The sequence below is a fragment of the Erythrolamprus reginae genome, chromosome 4 (assembly GCF_031021105.1).
Source record: "Erythrolamprus reginae isolate rEryReg1 chromosome 4, rEryReg1.hap1, whole genome shotgun sequence".
In the NCBI taxonomy this organism is placed as follows: domain Eukaryota; kingdom Metazoa; phylum Chordata; class Lepidosauria; order Squamata; family Dipsadidae; genus Erythrolamprus; species Erythrolamprus reginae.
The window spans coordinates 110,457,046-110,471,937 of NC_091953.1; positions in this window are offsets into that span (position 1 = coordinate 110,457,046).

Sequence of the window (14,892 nt, forward strand, 5' to 3'; positions counted from 1 at the left end):
AGGGGGCGGAAGCTAATCATACCTTTCCATATATACTGCATGTCATTAACATTTATCATGTTTAATGTCTCTCCCTGAAACTTTAAAAAAAATGCCTTATCTGCAGTGATGGGCTGTCAAAAAAAAATTACTGCCACACTGTGGGCGTGGCTTATTTTGTGGGTGTGGCTTTATGGTCATGTGACTGTGTAGTAGTTGCTTGCCAGCCATGTGACCAGGTGGGAGTGGCTTGACAATCATGTGACCGGTGATGGCTTAAAGGTCATGTGATTGGTTGGGAGTGGCTTACCGACCAAGATAAGTTTTCAAATAGGTGCTTGGACTCTTTCAGTTGATTAAGTCACATTATGACTCTCCCGAAAATTCAAGGGTACAAATTTCAGACACACACACACTTGAAAATTCAAAAACAAAGTTCTTTATCACAAAATTCAAAAGAAACAAAGCACCCTTTTTGTATTGCAAAGAGCACTCGTCCCAAAACAACCTTGTAGGCTGTACAATCCCCGTAATCAGTCCTTAAGTACTTAGCTAGCAGCTGTGAAGAAACGTCACAGCCCTCCTTCTTCCACAAAGTGAGACACACACACTTTGCTCTGCTTTGGTTTCAAAATCGTGAAAAATCAACAAACAAAGTCTGGAAATAGCAAGGCACGGTCCTGAAGAAACAACAATCAATAACCTTCCACAACGGCCAAACCAGCACCCTGCTATTTATATCAGCAGCTCTAATTACTGGAGCCCCACCCAAACACAGGTGGCCTCTCTTATCTCCTGTAATATTTCCTCAATTTGTCTCTTCTATGTAAAATTCTGTGCCTGCGTGGGTCTAACACTTCCTCATCCGAATCGACCGAAGATAATGGAGATTGGCTTCCTGGGCTGTGTGCCATGCCCCCCTCTTCCAAGTCACCCCACCTTCTTCTTCGTCCGAGAAAACTGCACTACCTGACTCTGTCGGCAATAATACAGGCCTATGACATGTTGATGTTTCCCCTGCATCCACCTCCACATTCCTTGGGGCAGGAGCTGGGCCAGAGCCAACCACAACAATTTGAATAGCCACAAAAAGGACAAATGGTAAACAGCATTATTTGTGGAGGAGCACAGGAACATTTTAAAGTTTTGCACTGAAACCACAAGGTTCATGATGATAACGGCATCAGCAGATGGGAGAGGATGGTTTCACATGTGCAACTGAATCCCTAATGCTAATAGGTCTTTGCTTACTGACCCACTGCTTGCCCAGACCAGTTGCTGATGGGTTGTAGTCTGGTACCAGTCTGTGGACTGGGAGTTGGAGATCCTTGCTCTACCTTATTTCACGTATTGTTAAAACAGTTCCACCAACCTCAAATTCAACAGCTTTCAGGAAAAAACACTTTTGTGTTGTTATTATGTATTATGAACATAAAATATGAGTTTTGCAATACAGATACATCCCATATACCTTGCCAAAATTACAAGCACAAACATCACTGCCAGTTCCCTTCCAAATACAGTGGTACCTCATCTTACGAACGCCTCTTCTAACAAACTTTTCAAGATACGAACCCGGTGTTTAAGATTTTTTTGCCTCTTCTTCCGAACTATTTTCACCTTACGAACCCAAGCAGCTGCTGCTGGGATGAAGGGGTTTCTTTTTTCCCCCTTTTTTGAAGAAAGAAAAGGGAGGGGCAGCTTGGAGGAGTAAAGATTTTGCATGCTTGCAAAGGCACTGAAACTGTGTCTTTTGAAGAAAGAAAAGGGAGGGGCGCCCCCCTTGCCTTTCTTCCTTCCCACTCACCCTTTAGCCTAGCCTTGCTTCTTCCACCCGCCCCCTTTAGCTGCTCCTCCCTGCCCTCTGTTCGCCTCCCTTCTAAAGTTTGGGATTTTCCTGAAGGATTTGCACTCATTATTTGCTTTTACATTGATTCCTATGGGAAACATTGTTTCATCTTACGAACTTTTCACCTTATGAACCTCCTCCTGGAACCAATTAAGTTCGTATGATGAGGTACCAGTGTAATGGGAAGGGAGAGAAACAGAACAGGCAACCTAACCTGGATTTGCCAGAATTTAACATTAAGCAATGGAAAAGTTACAAAATATCCCAGTCTTAACTTGAAGACAAGCGTTCCAGAAAATTATCTACAAAGAAAGTATGTAACAAAAAAAGAGTATGTATTCTCTGAACAATGTAGTTTGGATAGTTCTTTCCTTGACTGACGGCTGTGTAATATCTCAGGAAGGCAGGAAGGCAATCAATCAATCAATCTTGGCTTTAACTCTCTGAATCCATTACTTTGGCGAACCTCAGTGGAAACTGAGAATTTGCCACAGGCTGTCATACTAATATCAGGAACTTGTGTGTCATTTAACTTTGACTAATAAATGATTTTTGTAATATTTCACAGACCACACCAGACATAATTCTTGTTTACACCAAGCTAACCTCAAAACCCGTTGTCCTCGGCCTAATATTCTTCATTCCTGACAGCTATTGTTGACACAATCTTAATTACATTTGTTTATTTTACAGGACTAATTTTAGAGATTTATTTTCTGTAACGTAAAGTAAAATGAGAATCTTTTTTGCACATGTTACAGCAATTATTCATAAAGAATCACCATCCCAGTGACCGATTAGGTCCCATAGAGTTAGCCTTTTCCAGGTCCCTCTTTTTTTAAAAAAAAAAAACCTTAAAGTTTTGGATTTTTTGATTCCCCTCACCTCACCTTCTTCCTTCGGCAGTGATTGTCCTCCCCCTCTTCTTCATCCTCCTCCTTTCACCCAAATTCTGAGCTTTTATTTCTTTCCTAATGGGTTTGCAAGCATTATTTGCTTTTACATTGATTCCTATGGGAAAAATTGCTTCTACTTAAGAACATTTCTACTTAAGAACATTTCTACTTAAGAACCTGGTCACGGAACGAATTAAGTTCTTAAGTAGAGGTACCACTGTATTTTATATTACCTCAAGAACCACAGGTTTTTATTCTCGCCAGACTTTTCTGTCTACTAACAGAGGCAAACTCTAAAGTTGCAACAGCCAACTTTAAGTCAAAAGAGACAAAACCAGGTAACACAAAAGTGTAAATGCTAAGATTTTGGAACCCAATGCCCATATAAGAATAGAACAGAACAGGATAACAGAATTGGAAAGTACCTTGGAGGTCTTCTAGTTCAATCCCTTGCTTAGGCAGGAAACCCAGACAAATGGTTATCCAATCTCATCTTTAAAATTCCAGTGTTGGAGCATTCACAACTTCCAGAGGAAAGTTGTTTCATTGATTAATGGTTCTCACTGTCAGGATATTTCTCCTTAATTCTAGGTTGCTTCTTTTCTTGATTAGTTTCCATCCATTGCTTCTTGACCTGCCCTCAGGTGCTTTGGAGAATAGCTTGACTCCCTTTTCTTTGTGGCAACCTCTGATATAAGAACTACCATTAGTTCCCAAAGACAAGAAACCATGTCCAAAAACATGGTTTTCTAAGTGTCGCTTTGATACTACTCCAAATTAAGGGATTACAGGGTTGTAAAAATGGAGCTTTTCTATATGTGTCACTTATAAATTCAACAGATAGCCTCTCCTGTCTATTAAGAGAAATCAACAAACTAAAAATTTTCTGAAAATAATAGTTGATACTGTTGTTGTTGTTGTTGTTGTTGTTGTTGTTGTTATTGCTGCTGCTGCTGGTGCTATTAATATTTGAAAACCAACAAGGAATTGTAGCAGAGGCAGGAGGAGGAAAAAGAGAAATACAGTGAACCCTCGAGTTTCGCGTCCTCGAGCATCGCGAAAGGGCTATTTCGCGAGTTTTCAACCCGGAAGTAAACTCCACCATCTGCGCATGCGTGCCTTTTTTCTATGGCCACGCATGAGTAGATGGTGGAGTTCCCCAGCTGGGAAGCTGGGCGGCTTCCCTGGGTCTTCCCCCTCTTGCCCCGGTAAGACCCCAGCGGCAGCGCGAGCAACGGCGTGGGCGGGCGGGCGGCACGCGCGGGGACACCCCAGCTCTGCTCCCCAGCTGGGAAGCGGCCCCAGCAACAGCGTGGGCGGGCGGGCGGTGCGCGCGCGCTTGGGGAAACCCCAGCTCCGCTCCCCAGCTGGGAAGCGGCCCCAGCAACACGCGCACGCTTGGGGAACCCCCAGCTCCGCTCCCCAGCTGGGAAGCGGCCCCAGCAACAGCGTGGGCGGGCAGGCGGCACGCACGCGGGGAAACCCCAGGCACGAGCAACGGGGTGGGCGGGCGAAGGGCGGGCGGCGGTGGAAGTAAAAACACCATCTGCGCATGCGCAGATGGTGTTTTTACTTCCGCACCGCTACTTCGCAAAAAATCGATCATCGCTTGGGGTCCTGGAACGGAACCCTCGCGATGATCGAGGGACCACTGTACTATAATTTATGTCAATCCAAATCAGTATACAGTAGTCCCTCACCTATCGCTGGTGTTACGTTCCAGACCCGGCCGCGATAGGTGAAATCCGCGATGGGGAATTTATCGATTGATAGTACTTATTTAAGTACATTTATATTGTAATTGTTTGGTAAGTTTTCATTGTTTTAAGTGTTTATAAACCCTTCCCACACAGTATTTATTTTAGATACAGTATTTAAATACAGTATTTACAATTTTAGATATATATTTTTTGAAAAACCTGCCGATCGAGTTCGGTGGGCTGTTTAAATCTGCCGATCGACTTCCTCAGAAACCCGCGAACCAGTGAAGATCCGCGAATGATTTTTCTCATTAATATTTCTTGAAAACCTGCGATGAAGTGAAGCCGCAGTAGGTGAAGCGCGGTATAGCGAGGGACTACTGTATCTGGTCACTATATATTTCATTTGTTATTGAAATGTAGTGAAGCTGGCACATGCAAATATATCTATGCTTATATTTAGCTCCTTAAACCCTGCATGTTCACAGTAACATGAGAGAAATAATTGTTTATGACAAATACTCTATTTTTATTGCTTATTGAATTTGTTCTGTTTTTACCCTCTTCTGCCTCTTTCTAAGGACCAACTTCAAAATGTTTTAACAAAAACCTAAGTGCCATAGTGACCCCTGGTGGCTACGCTTGTTCTATCATCCCCTTGACTGCTCAGAAAAATTCAAATTAAAGTGGTAACTGAGCCCTGATCATTATCAAAATGTGACACACTGAATAGGAACCAGAGACAGAAGATTCATCCACCACATCTTGGATTTACATCAAAGCTGAAATGTTAGCTGTATTATCTCTTGCACTAGGGAGACTTGACTTTAAAGCACTCATTATTGAATCGCTCTGTTAGCAATCATATCTTAATTAAAATACAACTGACAGTGCACCTGTCTATAAATCTTCTTAATAAAAACCCATTCATTTGAAGAAGGTGGGTAAAAGTAAGTAGCTCCCCTCTCATCTACCTAAAATGAAACAATTTTATTACTATTAATTTTATTTCAGCACAGTTTGAATAATTCATGAAAGCGTTGAACATTAGGAGTCTGAGAAAGTTTACTTAAGAATGATGGACTCTTTCAAGTAATTTAAGAAGGGAAGAGAGCCAGGTGAGGTCAAAATTCCAGCTGCTAACTCTTCCATGCTTACAGGATGCTTATCCTCCTGGGAGAATATCTGTTTACATTGTGACTCCCTTCTAAGCTTGGTATGTCATATTCCTTTGTTAAGTCCTTGTTTATTCTCCCCCTCTACATTCTGCTTATGTGCCTTACCAAACTCTTTCTTCCTGCTTGGAAAATTTAAAAAAAAATCAGATTTGTCACCAAGCAGCCCACAAGAACCAAAAAAAAGAAGTCTCAAAATGCCCAAATGTAATATACTTTTATAAAATTGAGATCAAGCCTTTTCAGCATTCGTTGAAGGTTATTATTTAATAAATCAACCACAAAAGCTTTTTGCTTTTTTAAAAACCCTCCATTAAAGCAAACCAAAACTTAGTTAAACTTTCTTTAAAGCATTATTTATGCCCATATTGCAGAATTTCAGAAGCACGGGACAGTATCTGCCACTGTTGGGATTCCCTGGAATGTTGCAAACAGAATAACTGCAAAAACAAAAAATGAAAAGAAATGTAATAGATCATTCCTTCAACTTTTTAACAGAAGCACCTTCAACTTTTTAACAGAAGCTCCATTTGCATTGGTGCATATACCTTCATGCTCTATTCAGCACCAGTATGGGACTTGAACGCAGTCCAATCTCCTCTAACCTTCCCTTGACAAATTTAGGTGTCATGCCCTCCAGCATATAAGTTGTGTATATACTGTTGTTGTCCTCTGGCTCCATCTAATGTCCAGGGACAAATACTAATCTTTATCATTTGGAGACTGATCCGGCCTTTTTAAGCTCTCCATTCACCATTAAATCAACAGTGGAGCAAGAACCATTTAGCTTGCCTTGTTCAAAAACGCTAAATAACTTGCAGACAGCTAAATGGAAAATATAAGTTTTCTTGCATTCACAGTTGATACTGGCATCTTATCTGAGCAAGCAATTATTTTTCCCCCTGCTATATTGCCTGCAAAAACCTTCATGAAATCCCAAGACGTGGACGAACCTAGGTTATAACAAAACTATTGCAAAGCCTGACTATGTCCTCTGTGTCACTCTGGAATGAAGTTGTGTTATTAACTTCAGCTTGAAAAGCCTACATTCCCCACTGGTAAGGAAGTATTAAATGTATGCACGAAACCACAAAAGGATGTTGAAAGAGGTCAATCATCATTCTTGTGCACATATATTAAATGCCAGTTTCCTTACAAGATAAGGAATTATAACTCTCACATTTTGCGGAGCCTCTGAACATAAAACAATGATTAAATGTCAACTCTTACTTCACTGCTCAGAAAAATAAAGGGGGAAAATATCACAGCGAGTGCGTTTTTTTGTGATTATTTTTTATCTAGCACTGTTTTAAGAGGCAAAATCCGAGCATTTGGAGGTGAGATGAGAACCAGAAGAGGAAGTCTGCAAAATAAGGTATACCTGTACGACTTTGCTTTCTCCAATTGTTCTGTTATTTTGAATATATCAACATCAACCTCTGCTGATCTTCTGCTTATATTTATTTCAAACAATATCTTGTGCCACAAGACTAATCTACATGAAAAGTATATATTTCAGATAATTCATTTCCCCATGTCACTGTTTTATCATGAACCATTTCTGCCAAGCATTATCTCCTATTGCAATGTAGTCAGCCGAGACTCACAAGTAAACCCATGATTCTTTATTCGTAAAAAGGCATGAGTGAGGCAGCAAGTTACCACCTTAGATTTACCTCACTGAGAGGCCAGCCAATGGGAGCCCACAACGAGGCTCCCACACAAATAAGCCATGGTTACACATGTTAACCACTATAATCTGCTTCATATAATAATCTGAGTCCTCGGAGAGGGGCGGCATAGAAGTCCAATTATTAATACATTATACCTATAATGACAACAAGGACACCATCTACAGGTAGTCCCTGACTTATGACGGGGATCCATTCCCATGGCCTGTCGTAAGCTGAGTTTGGTGTAAGTCGGAATATTCCGATTTACATGAATATTCCGACTTAAACAGCGGCGGCAGAGGCATCTTCTTCAAGGAACCAACAGCCGGTCCTTCTTGGCACTGCGTTGCTGCAGCCTCCGAGGCTGTCGCCACCGCCACCACCACCGCCTCCGTTCGGGCGAGCGGATCTCCGTGGTGGGCAGCCTTGAAGGTTACAGCAACACAGCGCCGAGAAGGACCGGCTGTTGGTCCCTTGAAGCTGGTCCTTCTCAGCGCTGCATTGCTGTAGCCTCCGAGGCTGCCCACCGCGGAGATCCCCTCGCCTGAATGGAGGCGGCGGCAGCACCCTCAGAGGCTGCAGCAATGCAGCACCGAGAAGGACCAGCTGTTGGTCCCTTGAAGCCGCCGCTGCCTCCGTTCGGGCGAGGGGATCTCTGCAGGATCTCCAAAGCCGCCACCCACCAAGGAAATTCCTTCACCCGAATGGAGGTGGTGGTGGCAGTGGTGGCTTTGAAGCTGTCCCTGGGTCGTCGTAATGATGAAACATCGTACATTGGGGACGACGTAACCCGGGGATTATCTGTATCTTCCACTTTGATGTTTGATGGGCTTTATAGCATCCTCTTGACTTTTCATCATAGAATATACAGTGGTTTCAATGTCAAAGAGATGATTCCAGATTTTGCTACACAATTTGCCACCAGAGGATCATACAGATGTTTTGAATTACTTTAAAACATTTAATAACCTGATCCAGAAGCTGATCTAGCATCACTGCCATCAAAATTCAGTGAATGTTTCTTAAGATATTTTTGTCTGAGTTGTGTTTGAAAGTTACTGGCTAGGCACAGAAATGTATGACCCAAGAATTTGGGAACTGAAGCCAATGAAGAATGAAGACAATTCAGCAGGAACTGATTGAAGAAGTTTTACTCTTCAGTGTATCAAAAAATAGAATCTTGTTAACGCCTTGTTAACGCCTTGAAGAAATCTGTGCAACGGGATTAGAACTGAAAAAAAATCAAATCCAATGGGAATATTTAATTTAATTAAAGATTAAGACTATTAGAAGTAAACGAAAGAATATAAAGTTGGTTTATTTGATCAAGGTGAAAATGCAATCTTTTTTAAAGATCTGGCAACCCTTTGTGAACTTTTTGCTGACACCAGGATTGAAGGTTGATATTTTATCAATTTGTTTATACATAAGGGAAGGGAGAGGGATGAAGAGATTTTATTTAACATCATAGGGGTGAAGAGTTATTAAATGTGTTATTAAATATTTGTTATGATGGAAGCTAGACATATATACTATGTACGTACATACATACATGCATACATACATACATACATACATACATACATACATACACATTCATTTTTATTCTTTCTTTCCATTGTCTTTTCTTCTATAAATTTACTTATTATAATTAAAGATCTTAATAAAATTATTTTAAAAATAAATTTTAAGTCCACTGTATTCTAAATTATCATCAAATTAATCCTACCAAGAATACTTTCTGCAAAACAAGAGACTCAATTATACTGTAAAAACTTAACTTCATTGTGCCATTAACTAGCACAAGAAAATTGGAATTCAAATATCCAAAATATCCAAAAGTAAATTGACAATGTCAGGATAATTAAGAAAAATATAAACAAAAAAAAAAAAGCTAAAAGATCATGTTAAAACAAATATGCAAAAGTGCTCACTCAGGCTATACATATGCAATAAGTAGAAATTAAAATTAACAATCTGGAAAATATAAAGTAAAAATTGCTTGTACGGTTGTTGATATAATTGTTGTATCCTGTTTTGCTAATCAGGTATGGGGAAATTAGTGTGTTCAAGGTTCTGTTTTAAAAACAGCAATATAAAAAAATATGTCCACTAGTTTCTACCTGCCCTGAGCTGCAAAGACATACTCTTAGTGAATATGGGATCTTTTTATATTTTCCAGCTAGACGTGCTGAGAGCATTACATGGGGCTAAGATTAAAATCCTTTCTCTGATTTGGGAAGTTAAGCTGTATAAGATATATAGCTGTGCCAGAGTGTATCTCCTGCTGTCTGACATGGGAAGCTGAGTGATATTACTGGCATCTGTTTGATTTAAGAATATCCATGTGCTGTGTTCATACTAAAGCCTTGCAGGAGCCCTGGGGGCACTGTGGTTAGAATGCAGGATTGCAGGTTAACTCTGCCCACAGTCTGGTGTTTAATCCTGATGGAGCTAAAGGCTTATTCAGTCTTTCATCTTTCTGAGGTCAGTAAAATGAGGACCCAGATTGTTGGTGGCAAGATGTTGACATGCCACCCAAAGACTGTCTCAAATGTGCCTTTCTAAAAGGCAACTGGACTGTTTTTCCAAGGAGGAGGAGGAGATGGTGGTGGTGATTAGGAGGAAGAAGAGAAGAAGAAGAGGGAGAAAGGTAAGAAGACAGAGGAGAAGGTGAAGGAGTAGAAGTAGAAGTAGTAGAATGCTGGTGAGACCACATTTGGAATACTGTGTTCAGTTCTGGAGACCTCACCTACAAAAAGATATTGACAAAATTGAACGGGTCCAAAGACGGGCTACAAGAATGGTGGAAGGTCTTAACCATAAAACGTATCAGGAAAGACTTAATGAACTCAATCTGTATAGTCTGGAGGACAGAAGGAAAAGGGGGGACATGATCGAAACATTTAAATATATTAAAGGGTTAAATAAGGTCCAGGAGGGAAGTGTTTTTAATAGGAAAGTGAACACAAGAACAAGGGGACACAATCTGAAGTTAGTTGGGGGAAAGATCAAAAGCAACATGAGAAAATATTATTTTACTTAAAGAGTAGTAGATCCTTGGAACAAACTTCCAGCAGATGTGGTAGATAAATCCACAGTAACTGAATTTAAACATGCCTGGGATAAACATATATCCAACCTAAGATAAAATACAGAAAATAGTATAAGGGCAGACTAGATGGACCATGAGGTCTTTTTCTGCCGTCAGACTTCTATGTTTCTATGTTTCTAGTAGTTTTGCTTCTCATCCAAGACGTTTTATCAGTTGTGACTGGATGGGGTGGGGGGGTGAGAATGGAAGGATAGATTCTGACTGTGGGGTGAGAATGAAAGGATTGTATTTCTTTGTAGTCATCTACTCATCTCTGAGAGCCTCTGAAGCCCCATTATCTGTGCCTTTAGGGTCACCTGAATCAGAGTACAAACGGTTGTGGAATCTTCTTGGAAGAAGGGGATGAACCTTCTTGAGTGAAAAGCAAAATGTCTTTTTCTTCTCAAGGAAAAACAGTCCAGAGACAATTATGAACTTGGTGACTGAGAATCTCAACAGACATTCACTCAGAGAGTGCTGTAAAAGTACTGTAGAGTGGAATATCAGTCTAAAGTGCTATTGCTATTGATAAAACCATTCTAGGCCTCTGTGGATGAGTGGTACGCCAGACAAAACTTTGGTCCTATTTCTGGAACAAGATGGTACCCTTCCCAGAAAGCTGTTGTTCTTGAAAGAACAATATGACTCTCATTGAATGTTTGCTAGATTCAGGATTGGGTTGCTAGACGGTACGGGCCACACTATGCATCAGTAGTAAAACCGGCGATGCACGTGTAGTACCAGATGACCGGTGGGCGGGCAGCACGTCCTGGCAAGATTTTGCTTCTGCGCATGCACAGGAAGCAAAATCATGTGAGGGGACAAGAATGCGCACAAAAGTTTGGCAATTTTTTGCTTCCACATTGTTATGCCGAGCTTCACGTTACGAGACCCAATTAAGTCCAAAGTATAAATTCAAACACACACGCTTGTAAAGTAAACAAAGAGTCAGTTTATCAACAACAAAATATGATACACACACACAGCCCAAAGTGCTCTCCCACAAACCACGAGCCTGGAATGCTGTGAAAAACAAAAACAAAAGCAGAGCAGATAAAAGGCAGCTGTGAAGACATCACAGCCGCCCCCCTTCAAGAGTCCTCACGCTGTACTTAACTGTGAATTGTTCAAAAAAGTCCTTGTAAATCCTGAAGCAGTTCAAAAGCAAACCACACTTCTCTCTCACCAAACGGATAATTTCCCATGCACGCTCTCAACCATGCTTGCAATTTATCAGCAGCCCCATTAGCCTAATTTCCCCAGCCACAGGTGTTCTCACTTATCTTCTGTAATACTTGCGCAGTTGTTCCCTCCTTGTCATAAACCTGCGTCTGCGAGCATCTATGAATCCCTCTTCTTCCTATGAATCCCTCTTCTTCCTAATGATGATGATTCACTAATGGGGTAATTAGCTAATGGGCTGCCTGTAACTACCCCATCATCCGATCCTACTTCACTCCCAGAATCTTCCCTTCCAGAATCTTCCCTTGACACAGAAGCTTTACTGTCCGAAGCTGTGGCAGTAAAACCAGTCTATGATAATGTGAGGATTCTCCCAAACCAACACCCACAGCCCTTGGAGCAGGAGCTGGCCCAGAGCCAACCACAACACACATATGCGCAGAAGCAAAATCTCGCTGGGACGCTCACATCTTCTCGTCGGTCACCCATAGCTGTGTGCACATCGCACTGGTAAGATGGAACCCCTACCTGGTTATCTTCTATATCTTGTGAGCCGCCCCGAGTCTTCGGAGAAGGGTGGCATACAAATCTAATAAATAGTAATAATAATAATAGTAATAGTAACAGTAACAATAGTAACAATAGTAACAATAGTAACAATAGTAACAATAGTAACAATAGTAACAATAGTAACAATAGTAACAATAGTAACAACAGTAACAACAGTAACAACAGTAACAACAGTAACAGTAACAATAACAATAACAATAACAATAATAATAATAAATGTGGCATCTTGGTTTGTATGGAAGTCCAACCACCTCTATATATGCTTAATAGAAGGATGTCTGCAAAACGTGATAAAGTGATATTAGCAAGACATTACCCAGTGTCAGTTTATTTAGTTTAGTTTATTTAGATTTGTATGCCGCCCCTCTCCGAAGACTCAGGCCGAAGTCTTCATTTCTCAGGTGCTATTTGGAATGCTGACACCCAGATTGCATATATGAACTCTACATGGGCAGAGAAAGGCAGAATGGAAGTTTTAAAAATAAACAGAAATCACAATATGAGAGTGAAAGCAATTAATAAAAACATCAACTATCCTTTTTCTTCTTTCTCTAACGCATTCATTCATTACCATTTTTATACATACAACATGCTAAACTGAATGTTGAACATTAATCCAGAGATTAGACATACAACACTTTTTCCAAGTATTTTGGGGGGGGAAATCTATGGACAGAAAATGAAGAAACAAGAAAACGTTTTTTCCATTTATTGCTGTTGAGCTCACATATGGGTCAAAAGATGCCAGAGTGAGCTATATTTTAGAGAAATAAGTGTCATGCACATTTACTCCTTGAAGAATAATTGCTCCTAAAATAGGAAATAATTAGCAACAATCATTCAAGTTCAAAAACAAATGAGAAATAATTAGCTTAAACATCCATCCAAGTTCAAAAACTTTGTTGGTTTATTTTTAACACATATAGAGACAGGCAAGAGACATGTTATAAAGAGAAAAGCGACTCCATCTTACTGCATATACCTAGATACTAACTCTTAACAGTTTGAACTTAGACAGGAAGACAGAAAGTGGGGTTGTTAAAATTTTCCAAATAACAAGTGAAAGGAAAGAGTGGAAATTCCAGGGCATGGCATTGATGCAAATCATGAGCTAGGAGGAAAAATCAATGTATGCCACTAACTAGACCACAAACAAATATGTCTTCATCTTAGTTTTTGGGAGACTTACATTTGTCTCATGATCTCCGTCTCTCTCTTCCTTTCTTTTCATCCCTGTTCAATATTTCACCATGGTGTCTCTTAAGGGTTTGTTATCTGTACTTCATATCTCATGCTTTGTGCTATTGTTCAGTGCAAAAAACCCTACTCCCTGCGGCAAAACCCCCCACGTTCCCTGTGGTCATGCGTCCCCCTGGCATCGCTCCATGCCCCCCCAGGGGGGCCTGCCCCACTATTTGAGAAGCATTGCTTTAATCTGAGTAGAAGGTCACTGGCACAGAAGAAGGATGTGGGAAGAAATAGAAAGAGAGAATCCAAAGCACTTCCCAGCGTATCGATAAGCTGTCATTTGGGCTATTTCTGGACACAACTGTAATAGTCTTCTGGAAAACCACTTAATATCCTGGCACAGATTGGTAAAGAAAAGAAAAGATGCAGGACAAAACAGGATGTGTAACAGAAGATTCCCACCCAGCACCAGCAATTTGATACTCAGAAACTGAAAAGCAGCTAAATCCTTTCTCTTAGGTACCCATCCATATTCACCCAAGCACATCCATCACAGATACATGACGGTGATTATTGGTTGTTTTTCCTGCTGTCAGGTGATGCTACACAGGAGGAAAAAGCAGCCAGGAAAGTCTACCTATTTGCTTTATCCTAGTCACCAGCTTCATCCCTCATGCAGAATGGAGCTCAATTAATGAAGGCATACTATTCTGCCAACACATGGACAAGAGGCACGAATATGAATGCAGCCATGAGGAAGAGCTCCTCAAGTGGAAACGATTGAGCAGAATGTGCATAATTATAATTATCTTTGCCAGAAAGAACGACAACAAAAAGACCCCCACTCCACGTCAATATGGACACAATGAGTTTCAAAAATTATTGTGGGCATAGTTCGACTTTAAGCGTTTAAACAAAATGCTGTAATGAGAAAAATTGCTCTATTTTTCACACCGTGGAATCCAGATGTCAACAAATGGAACACTCACTGATGCCTGATAAAGCCAAAGATGTACCACCATGCCAGCTAAATCAAATATAAATACAGTGATACCTCATCTTACAAACGCCTCATCATACAAACTTTTTGAGATACAAACCCGGGGTTTAAGATTTTTTTGCCTCTTCTTACAAACTATTTTCACCTTACAAACCCACCACCGCTGCTGGGATGTTCCACCTCCGGACTTCCGTTGCCAGCGAAGCACCCGTTTTTGCGCTGCTGGGATTCCCCTGAGGCTCCCCTCCATGGGAAACCCCACCTCTGGACTTCCATGTTTTTGTGATGCTGCAGGGGAATACCAGCAGCGCAAAAATGAGTGCTTCGCTGGCAACCGAAGTCCAGAGGTGGGGTTTCCCAGCGAGGGGAGCCTCAGCGAAATTGCAGCATTGCAGAAACACAGAGGTCCAGAGGTGGGGTTTTGAGGACTTCGGTGTTTTTGCAATGCTGTGATTTCACTGATGCTCCCTTCGCTGGGAAACCCCACTTCCGGACTTCCATTGCCAGCGAAGTGGGATTCCCCTGCTGGGATTCCCCTGCAGCATCGCAAAAACACTGAAGTCCAGAGGTGGGGTTTCCTATGGAG